General features: G+C 40.2%; 1 protein-coding gene across 2 annotated transcripts in view; it reads right to left on the bottom strand.

Annotated features, from left to right (window-relative positions):
- dstyk (dual serine/threonine and tyrosine protein kinase) overlaps positions 1-16320 on the bottom strand; it is a 72576-nt gene that overhangs the window by 54744 nt on the left and 1512 nt on the right. The gene's annotated exons all lie outside the window — the stretch shown is intronic.

The following is a 16320-nucleotide window of genomic DNA, read 5'->3' as shown; positions in this document are numbered from 1 at the left end:
CCTTTCCTGACAACAAAGACACCTTATTCATCAAATCTGAGAACAACCTCATTTTCAACTTATTATCCATTTTTAATGTAATCAACTGAACATCACCCACGTGCCAAAGCACCTACGGATTGCCTTACAATCAAATTACAGAGGAAATTTATACTGCCCAACACATCAGCCAGGATGTGCAAGAACCTAGTGGGAGGGCAGAACGCGTGGAGAAACCCGTGATCATTTAGGAGAATAAAACTTCACACAGGTCAAAATCTGGTTGACATTTGTCAAGGGAATGGATGTCTATTTTGAACCCATTGGCTTCCTTCCTGGTGAAGATTTAGAAATAAACCAATCAAACTTGAAGCTGTGGGGTTTACATGCTCATTGTCTCCAAGGTGACCACTAAAAAAAAATCATTGTTCTTGCCTCTACTTCATTAATAACTTCCCATTTCCACATGCGGATCTACAAATCCTGCAAGCTCAACATCAAGACAGCACAATCGTGAAGAGCTCTTGTAATGGCCAAATCAACAGACACAATGACCTGCACTAAAATCACCAAGTTAAACCACATGAGATATTCAATTCAGTGACAAAAATCAGATCAAACCCTTTCCATACAACCATACATCCAACAGTTTACAGCGAAAGGACAAATTAGGCAACCAACTATTCAAGTTAGCAACAAATTCAAATCTCGGTTTGTGTTGTCCAGAGGAAAATGGCCAGCTAAGGACAGGTATTCATTTTTAATTGGCATTTAACATGGTTAATGTCCCTGCAATGGTTGAGTGACAAGAATCACTAACAATACCTGCACGTATCAGAAATGCAAGAGAACATCTCCAATTAGGGTCAGAGCAAGGAAAAATGGTGGAAAAACCAAACTGACTCGTATGCAACTGGCATTTGTTACAAGACAGATCATTAGGCACCAACTGGAAATAGATACAACTTACTAGTTGTTACATTGATGTACTTCCAATTACCATCACTGAAAATTAAATATTACATGCCATCTGACTTTTTGAAGGGCAACATGGCTAGTCAACAAGAGAATAAGTGAAACATGGAGAAAAGATATACGTGCCTGGGGGGAAAAAAATGACATGATTTAAAGGAAAAACAAGGGTCCAAAAGCATTGGAGGAAAGTATTTCTCAGTACTCCTACACAAGTGTTAATCTAAGTTAAGGTTGGAATTTGGAAATTAGAGGTACATTCAACAGAGGTAATACCACAAAGGGAGACGACAAGACTCAGAAAACTAAACAACAATGGAGTGGAAAATATTCATGTCTGAGATCAGATTTGGTAGATCGTTGAGTGAACAAACTAATGAACAAGCCTATTCCCGAATCGGAGATCAATTGCATCATAATAATTTATGTTGCCATGTCTTTTGTAAAGCATATTCATAATGATATTTTTATGAATAGTTCAATAAATGTAGCTCCATTTGAAACTAGGTCTTACATGCTACAATTAGGAAATTAAAGTCAGCTGTGGCAAACTAAAGCAACAATAAGATTGGACATGAGCAAACATTTAAAGAATAATTTCCAACAAATATATATTCCTTTCAAGCACTGAAACCCAAAAGTGATCAAGCTATGGCTTCAAAAGTGAAATAAAAAATGTAATTCAAAGGCTGCACGAAGAAGAATTTTGGAATAGAGATTTTGGAACAGACACCTGGAGGAGTGATGAAGTTGAATACAAAAAGTCATCACGAGACAAGCAACTTAAAAAAGCTTCTATACATATAATGCGAATACTTTGACAACCCAGGATACATCACTGGAAAGCAGGCAAAAGGAAGTAAAATTAATCAGTCATCAGAAAACCACCCAAATATAGTGGAGATCAAATCAATAAAATAATTCAAAATGGAAATTCGGATTAGATGAGGCTCCCATAATCTGATGTCCTGTATGATAATGACACAGTTTGCCATCTGCATTGTACAATGTACATGCAAGACCCTCATCGAGTCTGCTCTCTCATTCAAAGAATTTTTCCTGTCAAGTCCATCCTCCTGCCTTTTCCTCACAAACTTTGACACCCTTACAATTCAAGATCCTTTAAATATACACAACAAATTTAGCATCGAAAATTTTACTTGCTGCAGCTGAACAGGTACTTTTTGAAAAAAGTCATGTACGTTAAATCAAAAATGAATAAATACAAAGATATGTAGTTATATTCAGTTATCATTGTACAAGGATAGTGGAATTACAATCGTGCAGAGTCCTTTAGCAAGGTAACAAATAATCTCACATATTATCAGGAGAAACTATAGGTTAGTTACATTAACTCTCTTGAGGGTATGTTGGAATCATTTAACTCTGTAAGAAAGCACTTACCAACAGGAATTGACAGAATCAACACAAATCCATGAAAGCAAAATAGTTGCAACAAGCAATACAGTGAAATGTGAATCATTCTACATGTAATCTCAGAAGTCCTTTTGTAAAATTTCACTCCACTATTTCATGTTACTGCAAACCAGTTTGGAAAAATTTAGAGGACAATAAATTTTGGATTTCATTGAAGTTCACTGTTGGAAAGCAAGACAACTGGTTCAAGAGTTTTGCCCACATTATCACCAGTTTTTAGATGTTATTAAATAGTTAATCAAAAAAAAATTCTGAATACAGTAATGAATAGTCCAGTTTCTTCATTCAAATCGCAGTTTTAGCTGTTCTGAAATTCAACAAGCTTCCTCCTTATTCTGCTCAGTATACTGAAGGCTAGGAAAAACTGCGAAGTTACATTTTCATTGTTTCTTTACTCAAGAGTCGCAAATAACAGAATAGAGCAGATATTTTTAAATTTTGCTTACAACATGGTGAAACCAGATTCTAGCCGTTGAAACCTATGCTGTCCAATTACACCGTATTATACTACCACCACCCTGTACTTTATTTTTGAGGGAGAAGGGAAAATGGAACACCCAGGGAAAACTAACACAGGCCACAAGGAGGACAAACTCCGCAGATTAGAACCCAGGTTTGCTGACACTTAGAATCTCACGAATCGCTATGCTAACCGTGTCACCCTATATATTTATATTTTTTTATATATGTTATATATATTTATATATATATATATAAAATATGTGTGACCAATACATAAATTGGTGTCAAAACATGCCATAAATGCCAAACCATGATCTATTTATAAAATAGATTGTAACTGACCATTCCGCAATCACAATTAACTTAATCTTAGCTTCTTTTTAAATGGATCACCTGCAACATATTACATCACCATGGCAAAGATGATGAAACAGATGAAAATTTCATGTTGATCTTCATTAATGAATCTTAATCAAGAGATTAATATTGATTAAATTTAACCCCATGCTTAAATTAGGAAAGTGTCATTGCAATACATACTAACAACTCCATACATTACTGATTGCATTCAAAGTGCAAATTTCCAAATTCACTCAACAAGGCTTTTAACAGTTAAGTATGCTTTGGGTCAACAATAAAGCTATTATTGAACTTTTAGATTCACAACAAAATTTTCAAAGCATGTCCAACGTTTTTGCAAGTTGATCGGCAACACCTTTACAGACTGATTCCCAGCCAGCTGAATTATTTAATGAAGCATGTTGCTCTGAAGTCATTTTGCCAGTTGAAACGGCTTCAGTGATAATCAATTACAGTGACATGCCTAGTATAAAGAAGCTTAGAGCATTTTCACTTGGAGCAGAGAAGGCCACAAGGTCATTTCTTGAAAGGAGGTAAAAATCATTTTAGAATTTGCAGACTGCGGCTAAAGTTTTCTGAATCAGAACTTCGAGTGACTGTCAACAGCACACAGCAAAATACTAATTAACGTATACATACAAAATTCTGCACTACAGGTCCGTGATATTTTTTTCTGCAATGGAAAGACATTTAAAGAGAAGCAGCAGCAAGGTGAACTTTTCCACTTGTGCTCGGAACAAGAAACTGAAGAGCATGGTCTCACCAGGTGCCAGGAACACAACTGGGAGGTCTGGCAGGGTGGCAAGTCAACAGATATGTGGTCCCTTGAGTTGGGCAGCCATGTTATGAATTAATAACTCAGCAGTAACTAATTTTCAGAAGACCACAATTTAAAATTCAATGAGTTGCTTCTGAACATATTAAAACTCCTGATTAAAATTAATTGAAGGTCTGAATATTTGGCTAAGTGAATAACGCGTTTCAATTATGAACAGAGAAAAGAGAAGTTACTGTAGAAACTGTGTACAGTAGAACTCCAAAAATCCGGATGCCAGAAATCTAGACCACCCGAGAAATCTGGACTTTTTAAAAACACTTAAAATTTTTAATTTAGCAGGTTTCTGTGTGTGTGCACATGTAAACTTCACAGATGCACAGCAGCAAATGAACATGTAAAACATGTAACACAGATGCTCAGCAGCAAGTGAACATGCTTGTTGACCACTTTTTCTTCAAAACTGCTTTGATAAATGACACTGTGTATATTCAAGAGGGAAATATTTATGTGTATTTTGGTCAATATGGTTCATAGTGTGAAAAATAAATAAAAATTTTTTTAAACTGCTTTGATAAATGAAACATTCTATATTTGCTAATGAATAAACTATAAAAAGTTATCTGTTCAGCTCTTAAATTTGATTTTTAAAAGTACTGCCCAAGAATCCAGAAAAATCTGAGAGTCCAGATTGACCCAATCCCCAAGCAGTTCGGATTTTAAATGTTACTTCATCTCTGAATCTTTTTCTTTGTTGCTCATATCATAGTCTGGCATTTGGCAATATCCCCCAAAAAAATTCTTCAATTTTTTGCTTATATAGATTGGCCACCTTCTGGTCATGTGGGTTTTACTTCTTCTGTTGACAGGTGTCATTGCACAACTGCAATTAACCACAACTTCCAGGATCTTTTTTTGTTCAGAAAAAGACCAAGTTGGTAGTTTTGGAGGAACTTGGTTCAAAAGCATATCATAGCAGGGTTAAGGTTGAAATCAAGAAGTTCAACCAGTTCCTTGCAACTGAACAGTCTTTCACCTATTCAAGACATAATAGCTTTATAATGGTATCTGCAAATTACCTAGTTCATTTTTTTTCACTCCTTTTAGAAATTGTTCATTCATCTTCTCACTGTGCAAAACCTTCAGATTACAAGTAACTGCTTCAGTGCTTACATTTCAACTTGTCACATTCAGATCTATCATATGGCAGAAGAATTCTTAACCAAAGCTTCAGGCTGCTTGTAATGCAAGAGGTGAAAACAAGCATATCATGCAAAACTGAGGGAGAACCCTTGAGGTGGGGGTGGGGGGGGACATGCTGGACAGTGTGCAAAGAACAGCAGTGTAAGGAAACTGGAAAAAAAAATCAAGAGTTAAAAAATAAACTAGAATAAAATGCTCAAGATATTTACATAAAAAAGTAAATTTATCCCATTCTACTCTGAAAAGACAAAAAATATAGGATTGCGGTAAAAAGACAAGAGGAGCAAATTAAATATTGAATCACTCAGAAATAACTGCATTTTTGGAGCTGCATGTAATCGCAAATGGATTCATTCAAGAGTATTTGAATGCATAATGAAAGCTATCACATAATTTGCCTAATTCCTTGCTGTACCAGGATATCGACTTTCAGGTGATTTGTGCACAAGGGTAGTTAAGATCTAATCTTCCAACAGAAAAAGAAAACCGTGTAAACTCTTTAAATTGAAGATTTTTGCACATTTATTCTTCCATGCCCATTTAACTCAGTCCGCATCCTGCAAAACTACTTTGCCTTAATTTAGACCAGAGAACAAGTCAACAAACCAAACTTAACCTTAGTGTCCTCACAATTGCTATATTGATTGAAAAAAAAGCATATTCCTTTTTTTTTATATAAAAACAAAGGTAACCCTAATACAACAATCAAATTGATTTAGCCAAATTAAATTAGCCAAGTTACAGAGATCTAGACATGAAAGCACCACTTCTGCATCAGACATCTCATTAGATTTTAATCATGGCCTTTGAGAATCCAGAAGGATAAAACAGTAACTACTTAGCAACCCAAGTTATCTGTGCTGTAGATTTAGGTACAATGAACTGCCCATTTTTTTTTTAATTTTTCAACATCAAGTAGGTGAGTTGCAATACTCGTCTTATGGATGGCAGGGGTGGTTTGGCGAGAAAGTTCAGGAACCCATGGGTTCCAAGATACTTCTGTCAACAATGGAATAACAAAAATTCAACGACAGCACTGCTCTCATAAAGGTCAGAAAAAATAGAAATTTTGGACAGAGGCTTCAGTTATCAGACTGAGATCTTACATTAGGACAGTTCAAGAGAGATGGCCAGTGTTTTTAAAATTTACTTTGGACATACAGCACAGTATCAAGCCCTTCCAGTCCACACCACCCAAATACCCCAATTAACCTACCACCCCTGTATGTATTGAAAGGTGGGAGGAAACCCACCTGGACACAGAAAGAACGTACAAACTCCTTACAGACAGTGCCAGATTCAAAACCGGGTTTATGGCCTGTAATAGCGTTGTGCTAACCAGACTGCCCTAGTAGAGTGAGAGGGAGGAGTGACACAGAGGATGGGAGGCAGAAGATGGAACCAGATGATTTCAGGGATGGAGAAGATGGGGATGGAATATGAAGCAAGGGAGAAGAAACTCTCAAGAAGAATTGGTGGTGGTAAAATGTTGGGAGAGCAACAAGCCAAAAGAGTGAAAGGCAGGAAAGGGAGTGATGGAAAAGGTGAAGGAAGGGACAGAGGCTCTAGCTGGATTGGTAGGAGTTGGAAAAGAACAGGTGAATGGCAGCCTGATATTGGAAGAATAAAATGTTTACACCATTCAGCAGGTGGAATATAAAGCATTGTTTTTCTGCTTCATGTTCACCTGAAGGTACAAAAGGCAGACAACAGGTTTAACAATGGGAAGAGGAATTAAAATAACATCCAATTGTACAGGAACAATGCAAAAAGATCAAATTTGCTTCCACACACTGGCTGCCAAATAATGAAAATCTGAAGAAGGTTCTTGGTGAGAAATTCCATCAGTTTAATTGTACAATTTTTCATTTTAGGATTAACTTCATGTGATGAAACAATTGATAGCATACTTTTTTAACTACATCAATAGACCTCGTTACAAATGTTTTTGCTCCATTTGTAACCAGTATCTCTGCTCTCAAAGGTTTAACTTTGCAGATGACATGGTCTGAAATGGAGCTAATACAAAATTATCACAATATCCACACACTGGTACCTGGCTCAGATGTATACTGCAGAGTACAATTTATGGATGTACCTTCAATCCTCCTATCAAAACACACTCAGGTACGGAGCCCTTGATAATTGGAGAAGGAAAGATATCCACCTGGACTCCATGCTGATTTATCAGGAATATGGCACAAATTCAATGCAAATCCCTGACCAATGACAGGAATTCCAGCCCTGCAGCAGGAATAGTCTTCAGCTTTGTGAACAGAGAGGCTGTTCATGAGGACTCAAGCAAGCAGTGCAGCCACTCAAAGTAGAGATTTTGTTGGGGATTTTCAACACATGCTCAACTTGTTTACAGAATGCCAGGATCCTACACCTCCCTCATCCCTGCCTGCAGGATATGATGAAGACTGCTATTCCTCTCTATTTTCTTGGCTAGACACGTCTGTCTTACAAGTACAGAATTTTCTCCACAGCACCAAGCACCGTTGAGCTGTTACTCAAGACAAATCTCTGGACGAGCAAAGTGGCATTGCCTTTCACCTTAACGCCCATGTCATTGAGATCACGTGTTCCAAAGCACTGAAGGGTTGAGCTCTCCAAAGGATGCCCACAGATGTCAGTAATAAACTCGTTCCATTCTCACTTCCATGGAAGGGGGCACAAGTGGGGAAGACAGCAGAGCAGCAATGGATGGAGTTTCTGCAAGAAATGAGGAAGGTGCAGAATAAAAACATACCACAAAACAAGAAATATTCAAATGGAACAATGTCACAACTGTGGCTGACAAAGGAAGTCAAAGCCAACACAAAAGCAAGAGAGCATATAATAAGGAAGCTAAAATTAGTGGGAAGATAGAGGATGGGGTTTTTTAAAACACAGGTAACTAAAAAACACACAAGGAGGGAAAAGATTAAGCATGAAAGTAGGCTAACAATATCAAAGAGGATACAAAAAGCTTCTTTGAAGTATATAAAGAGTAAGAGAGAAGAGAGTGTAGATATTGAACTACAACAAAATGATGCTGGAGAAATAATTATGGATGACAAGGTGATGGGAGAGGAACTAAATTGGTATTTTGCATTAGCAATGTACCCATTGTCCAAGGGTATCAGAGAAGGGAAGTGAGTGTTGTTATTATTTCAAGGGAGAAGGTGCTCAGAAACCTTCAGGTTCTGAAAGTAGTGGTAGAGATTGTGCAGGCATTGGTAATAATCTTTCGGGAACCAATAGATTCTTGTATGGTCAGCAGGACTGTAAAATCACAATTGTCAACCCACTGTACAGGAAAGGAGGGGGCAGCAGATATGAAATTAATAGACCAATTAGCCTGACTTCAGACGTTGGGAAGATATTGGAGTCGATTGTCCAGGATGAGGTTATAGTGTATCTGGAAGTGCATGACTGGATAAGGAAACTATGGTGGCTTTGGCTTGAGTGAAAATTTTGCTTGACAAATCAATTCATATTCTTTGAAGTGACAAGCAGGCTGGATAAAGGAGATGCACTGGATGTTGTGCATTTGGATTTTCAGAAGGCTTTGAACAAGGTGCCACACAAGACTATTCAACAAGCTGACAGCCCATGGTGTAACAGGAAAAATTCAAGTGTGAGCAGAGCTGATTGGCAAGACGCAGAGAGTCAGAACACAGGATCATATTCTGGTTGGCTGCTGTTTCTCATGGTATTCCACAGGGTTCAGTATTGAGGGTGTTTCTTTTTATGTTGTATATTAGTGATTTAGATTATGGAATAAATAACTGTGTCCAAGTTTGCAGATAATACACAGGAGCATGCAGTGTTGAGGAAACAGTGAAGCTGCAGAAGGACTTAGATTAGGACAATGGACACAGAAGTGGCAAATGAAATACAAAGTTCAGAAAGTGTATGGTCATGCACGTTGGTAGAAAAAAAAATGGGCAGACTATCTAAATGGCGAGAAAAATTAAAAATACCCAGATGCAAAGGGACCATAAATGTAAACTTGTAGGTGAGTCGGTGGTGACGAAGGTAAATGCAATGCTGGCATTCATTTCAAGTGGAATAGAAGAGTAGGGATGTGATGTTGAGGCCTTTATAAGACTTTACTCAGAGTATTGTGAGCAGTTTTGAAAGGATGCACTGATGTTGGACAGAGTTCAGGGGGACATTGACAAGGATGTTTCCAGGAATGAAAGGGTCATCATGTGAAGAGCATTTGACAGTTTTGTTTTGCCTGTATTCATTGGAATTTAGGAGAATGAGGGAACATATCTCATTGAAATATGTCAAATGTTGAAAGGCATGGACAGACTGGATTAAGAAAAGTCATTTCTCATGCTGGGAGAATCTAGGACAAGAGGGCACAATTCAGGATTGAAGGGCATCGTCATAACAGATGCGGAGACATTTCTGACGCCAAAGAGTAGTGAATCTGTGGAATTTATCACTACAGATAGTTGTGGAAGCTAGGTTATTTGGTGTATTTAAGACAGAGATTGATAGGTTCTTGATTAGCCAAGGCAAGAAATGTTACATGGAGAAAGCTGGGCAATGGGGCTGAGTGGGAACTGGAGTCTTATTCCTGGGAATGCATCGCAAGCTCTAACCAAGGGACTCACATACACAAAAATGTAACTCATTCCAGTGAAGTTGCCAATTCCATTTTATTAAATTACCTATTTGCTTTTCTTGTGATGGGAATGGCAGAGGAATTTAAATTCAAATAGGGCCAATAAAAGTGTAGGGAAATTACCTATGTTTAACTTTAGTGCATTGAAGTTTCAATTATATACTGATCTTTGAAATGTCTTTCATAAGATTAGAAAGCATCAAACTGTCTATGGATACGATATTTATTCATAACATACCTCCAAGATTGCTTTCTCTTCATGCACTGGTAGCGCTGCGCTATTTTAACAAAGTATTCCTCAAAAAAAGTTATTGCAGCTATCAGTCACGATTTGTCAAGATTAAGTGGCTCAGAACACACACTGCATTTAGCAATTAAACTGTCGTGTCTGAGCCAGTCATCCTAACCTTTTTTACTACATTATCCAAACATTCCATGCTGACAAGACTGAACACAAACAATTGTTCGGATTACCCATCTTTAATCCCAAATGTTGAAATACAAAATGCATTTAACCACTAGTTCATCTCTCTTTTTAAAAAAAATAGAAAAATCTGCAAGCACACATGCAGGTGCTGATTTCAAAGCAGCCAAACCTCTCTCAAATTGAAATCACAAGCTGCTTCTGAATATCCAAGTCAGAGTACATTCTCTGCTTCACAAGTTACAAACAATTCAATTTATTTTGTGAAGTGACAAGATTAAATAGCCTGACATGGAAATTCAAGATTTGGTGAGAGGAAAACCTAGCAAAGTTGTAAATCCTTTGGCTTGGCTTCGCGGACGAAGATTTATGGAGGGGGTAAAAAGTCCACGTCAGCTGCAGGCTCGTTTGTGGCTGACCAGTCCGATGCGGGACAGGCAGACACGATTGCAGCGGTTGCAAGGGAAAATTGGTTGGTTGGGGTTGGGTGTTGGGTTTTTCCTCCTTTGCCTTTTGTCAGTGAGGTGGGCTCTGCGGTCTTCTTCAAAGGAGGCTGCTGCCCGCCAAACTGTGAGGCGCCAAGATGCACGGTTTGAGGCGTTATCAGCCCACTGGCGGTGGTCAATGTGGCAGGCACCAAGAGATTTCTTTAGGCAGTCCTTGTACCTTTTCTTTGGTGCACCTCTGTCACGGTGGCCAGTGGAGAGCTCGCCATATAATACGATCTTGGGAAGGCGATGGTCCTCCATTCTGGAGACGTGACCCATCCAGCGCAGCTGGATCTTCAGCAGCGTGCATTGTCAAATGAAGCTTGCATCTTCACCTTGTTCTCTGCCATTGACTAATGTTTACCTGCTGACACATACTGCCAAGAATTAAGATAAAGTAAAAAAAATTGATTAGACAGTTGGCAAAACATTATGAAGGGAAATTATATTTGACAAGTTCATTGCTGAAGCAATGAGCAGGGTAGATAAAAGAGAAACCAGTGGATCTAGTTTCTCAAGGTTTCAAAAAGCAGAGAAGCACAATGAGAAAAATACTGCATGGGAGACATCAGTTGTGGTGAAAGTAACAGCATGAAAATTACAATGTTTTCAGAGACAGTCACATGACACAAGATATTTGTTGCATTAAAAATACTTTCACAACACTGGCATTTCATCCACAGCAAATGTCACCATTTTCCCTTAAATTAAGTGCACCAGAACGTCTTCCATATCACCAATGCACATCCGACAGTGGCTTTTCGAACTGTGCCCCACCCAACTAAAATTCAAACCAATATCCTCAACTTTCATGTTTCATCATTTCTTAGCCTGGAACACTTGCCTCAGCCACAACACTCACTCTGTTCTAGGTTGAGCATAGTTTCCACCAACTTGAGCTTGTGGGTGAAAGAGAAATGACATCTTTTCACTTCTTTATTCTCAATTCTCCTCTCATCTTACCCCCACCAAATCTCATGGCCGACCATAGACTCCAAAGGATAAGTGCTGACTGTTCATTCAACCAAACCCGAGCCATCAATCTGTTCTACCTTTCATGATAATACCTCAAACATCTTGGTCCAAAATTCTAAATTTTTCATCAATCCTCCAGTTTGACCACCAAGGTCAAGGTTCCTGAAAATTAATATACATGTACTTCAACTTTTGTCTGCCATAAGGCAAATAAAGAGTAGAAATGAACATTGCCTGATGCCCCTAAGAGAAAGAGAAAAAGAGTCCCTTCAGAGACAGAGTATCTGTGGCTGATACCAAATCTTAGTCCTAGGAAAACACTTCAAGACATTGGTTGTTTCTTTGTTTATCTGTTAATCAACATCCATTCTGATCTTGGTATTGGAAAAACAAAAACAAAACAAAAAAAACGCATCCAGTTTTGAACCCTTTCCTCTACATCACTCTGAACATCTTATTTTACTTTGTTAGTTTTCTCTCCAAGCTACACTTTGGAAGGCATTTGTGAAGCTAAATAAGCAAGGCTATTATTTCAATTCTTAAACATTCTCCCACTGGTAGTATTTAATGTTTTTCTCTCTGTGGCAGACTGACCATATCCTTTTAAAGTCTCTTCCAGGTAAACATTTTGCCTTGCGCTGAAGAAGAATGGAGCATGCCACCCTGCTCCTTGAAGAAACCTGAAAGTGTTCATCCAATAAGCCCTTCATTCCACTGCAAAAGGTTGGAGAGATACTATCACAATTGAATCTTGTATGGAGTACATAATCTGCAATGAGGTACCAGAGGAGGCAAACACTGACCACATTTAAAAGTCATTTGGACAAGTACTTGGATATGAAAGGAAATAGGCATCATACCACTATGGACAAGGTCGGCTGCAACAGCTCGTTTTATAATTTCTAATATTTGTGATAATCAGATTTAAGAGGGTTAAGACTTTGCTCATTAATATCGATGGCTGATTTTTGAGAACATAACGCAATCTGTAGCCAACTGTAGGATTGCAATGATCCAATTAAAGATGGGCTAGCTTTGAACAATATCCAGAGGAACATAGAGCAAATTCATCTTTATGTGTTAGTTAAAATTTCAACCAAAAGGAACATTGGTCTCCAATTTTGCGTAGCTGCCTGATTGCACTGTTAGATGCAGCCTCCGGATTCAGTTCTTTGATCCATGTTTTATCCAAGTAACGTTAATGTAATTTTTTTAAGATGCAGAAAATCCGGAAATCAATCTCTTTTGATCTCAAGCCATGCATTTCTGAGCTGGAGACTGCAATAAATGGTGCAATTTCTTACCTTCATGTACAATAGCTTAACACCAAGCTCTTAATAAAGACTTTTGATCAACATACCCCCGCAGCCGCACACATTCCAGTCCAAACCATTGGCAACCCGAACTCTAAATCCAAGCCTTTGACTCAGTCAGGAAACCTTCAGTGCCCTCGGCACCTCCTTGCATCCCAGTTCCAATACCTGGCTCCCCTCCAGCCAGTCTCCAGCAGTCTGCAGCCCGGCGCAAGTCTCCCAACAGCAGTCTCCAGTACGAGTTCATCATTTCAAGTCACCAGCAGCCCGCCACATGCACTGGTCCCTCAGCCACACAGCTCCCTCACTGATCCGTTGCCGTAGTCACCGTCCCTGCGGGTCATCTCCTCTAAGACGAGGGGTGATCCTCTTGCCCTGCTCCAATCCTCCGTTTCTCTGGAGTCTGCAGCCCCTCATGTCTGCTGCCAATTAATAGGTGCTGCCACCTTTGGCGCAGACCTGCGGCATTTCAAAACCACCATTGTTCCCTCAACAGGTGTTCAGAGCCCGTCCGGAGCCATCGCAGTCAACCGAGTAGCTCCGGTAGTGCCGCCATTTCAATAGGGGCCCTTTAAATTTCAGAACCAAATAGCTATCACTGCCCCCAAACCCTTGGCAAAGATTACATCACACATATTGTGAGACCCAACAAAATTAGTCATTTCTCATCTCCCAGCACAGTCAACAGCTGAAAAAAATTGTCAACCTCCAGGAAAAGGGAGGTATGACCAACACAAAATCCATCAACATGATAGCCACACAACCCATAAACATTCAAATAGCACATGTCCACAACAGAATTCCTAACTAAAAAAAACTGCACTTAGAATTTTTTTAACAAGGCATTTTCCCTCAGTCAGAGCTAATATTTCAAGGATGTCCTTAGCCTGTTTGGAAAAAAAAACAGGATTTGTCAGAGACAAGCCCAAAAGAATTGGATTGGAAGCAAATCATCCTCAACCCCCAAAAGTAACTGAAAAATACAACTCCAATCAAGGTACAAACACAATGGCAATAAATATTAATTATTTCCACTCAATACAATGTATTCTCCTTTCCCATTAGAACACTTACAAGATACATGACCCTTGTTAATGCTTGTTCAATTTCAACTGAAACTCATCTGCACCTGCCTTTTCCCAACCACTGCATTCATAATACTCTTATGGGTAACTTTTTGGAATACCATCACACAAAAAGTTATCAGACTTAATTTTATTCTCTACTGAGTTAAAACACTCAAAACAATGCTCAAGTTATTTATCATTTTACAGATAAGCCATTGAATTGCTTGCCTTACTAATCAAGATGAGTTCATCAATATTTAACCATACCAGTCATAAACCTCTTTCCAATACTTCCAACCATGTCTGAATCCCCATGACAGATATCATAAATTCCAAGACTTTGCAATGGAAAAATTAGCAACAAAATCAAGACACATTTCAAAGGGACGGGACGCAAATACATAATTTTGCACATCGAAAGTGCACCGTGGGAAGAGTTTTCCAGCAAGTTGGTCACTTCAACAAAGACATTGAAACGGTTGCTCTGGATTCTTCCCACCTTACAAATGGGTTGCAGGTTAATTGGGCAGCATGGGCTTGTGGGCCAGTAGGTAAATGCTACATGTACTGCCTTATGTTACATATACACAATTCCTATGAACATGCCAATAAGCAACAGAACCATGTCTGAATCTTGTATTCTTGGAACATACAGCATGTGTATTCATTTGCACTTGGAAATTAAGCAACATTGTTCAAGAGGTAGAAAGAAATCAAAGGCCATATTTTATAGAAGGAAGCATAAGGGAAAGAAATATGAAGATACTTTCATATTATTATATTTTTAAAAACTAACAGCTAAATTGCAGGATTTCTATTTCTGCAAAAAGCCAGTTTATGAAAGTAGAATACTTTCACTGGTCAGTAATATTACACCCTTTCGCTGATCAATTTGATTCAATTTTTCCATAATTCGCTCTTGCCCAAGCATGCTCGACACTGGTCAACTATAACGGAAATGCCAAAAAACTTTTTTTTTGGTCTTGCCTGCATTCAGAAATCTGCCTCTGGGCGTCAAAAGATTGCTCTAACAGACGCAAATAAACAAAAACAGGCATTTATATAAACATCCAAAACATAGGTTCTGAGAAAATATTGTACACATTTTAAACCTTTCCCTCCTTGCCAGCGACCAGAAAAGGCATCATGTGTCACCAAAAGCAGAAAATACTAGAATGTATTGGAGTTGTCAATCCCTCGCCCACAGAGCCAGAACCAATCCTCAAATCCATGCCCAGAGTTACCAGCCAATTTGAGGAGATGGGTCAGACTCCAGCGTCCAGGGAAGGGGAGGAGATGGGCCAGACTCCAGCGTCCAGGGAAGGGGAGGAGATGGGCCAGACTCCAGCGTCCAGGGAAGGGGAGGAGATGGGCCAGACTCCAGCGTCCAGGGAAGGGGAGGAGATGGGCCAGACTCCAGCGTCCAGGGAAGGGGAGGAGATGGGCCAGACTCCAGCGTCCAGGGAAGGGGAGGAGATGGGCCAGACTCCAGCGTCCAGGGAAGGGGAGGAGATGGGCCAGACTCCAGCGTCCAGGGAAGGGGAGGAGATGGGCCAGACTCCAGCGTCCAGGGAAGGGGAGGAGATGGGCCAGACTCCAGCGTCCAGGGAAGGGGAGGAGATGGGCCAGACTCCAGCGTCCAGGGAAGGGGAGGAGATGGGCCAGACTCCAGCGTCCAGGGAAGGGGAGGAGATGGGCCAGACTCCAGCGTCCAGGGAAGGGGAGGAGATGGGCCAGACTCCAGGGAAGGGGAGGAGATGGGCCAGACTCCAGCGTCCAGGGAAGGGGAGGAGATGGGCCAGACTCCAGGGAAGGGGAGGAGATGGGCCAGACTCCAGGGAAGGGGAGGAGATGGGCCAGACTCCAGGGAAGGGGAGGAGATGGGCCAGACTCCAGGGAAGGGGAGGAGATGGGCCAGACTCCAGGGAACGGGAGGAGATGGGCCAGACTCCAGGGAACGGGAGGAGATGGGTCAGACTCCAGGGAACGGGAGGAGATGGGCCAGACTCCAGGGAAGGGGAGGAGATGGGCCAGACTCCAGGGAAGGGGAGGAGATGGGCCAGACTCCAGGGAACAGGAGGAGATGGGCCAGACTCCAGGGAACGGGAGGAGATGGGCCAGACTCCCGTCTCCAGGGAACGGGAGGAGATGGGCCAGACTCCCGTCTCCAGGGAACGGGAGGAGATGGGCCAGACTCCCGTCTCCAGGGAACGGGAGGAGATGGGCCAGACTCCCGCCTCC

The sequence above is a fragment of the Narcine bancroftii genome, chromosome 5 (assembly GCF_036971445.1).
Source record: "Narcine bancroftii isolate sNarBan1 chromosome 5, sNarBan1.hap1, whole genome shotgun sequence".
Lineage (NCBI taxonomy): Eukaryota > Metazoa > Chordata > Chondrichthyes > Torpediniformes > Narcinidae > Narcine > Narcine bancroftii.
This window is presented reverse-complemented; position numbering and strand designations above follow the sequence as displayed.